The sequence below is a fragment of the Myotis brandtii genome, unplaced genomic scaffold, assembly GCF_000412655.1.
Source record: "Myotis brandtii unplaced genomic scaffold, ASM41265v1 scaffold63, whole genome shotgun sequence".
Taxonomy (NCBI): Eukaryota; Metazoa; Chordata; class Mammalia; order Chiroptera; family Vespertilionidae; genus Myotis; species Myotis brandtii.
The window spans coordinates 2,546,378-2,546,682 of NW_005370411.1; positions in this window are offsets into that span (position 1 = coordinate 2,546,378).

Sequence of the window (305 nt, forward strand, 5' to 3'; positions counted from 1 at the left end):
TACATAGGTTTCCAGAATTTATTCATGTTGCATAACTAAAATTTTGTAACCATTACATTACCAATCCTCCTATGTACTCCTCCCCCACGTGGTGCCTCTCTTCTGAATTTTGTGGTTAACATTCCCTTGGGGTTTTTTTAAATCTTCTATATTGTTTAATCACATATATATGTATACCTTTGGAATATATTCGGTTTTACTTGTCTATAGACATTATATAGAATATATATCTACTAGAGGCCCGGTGCACAAAAATTTGTGCACTCGGGGGGGGGGGGGGGGGGGCCCTCAGCCCGGCCTGGGCC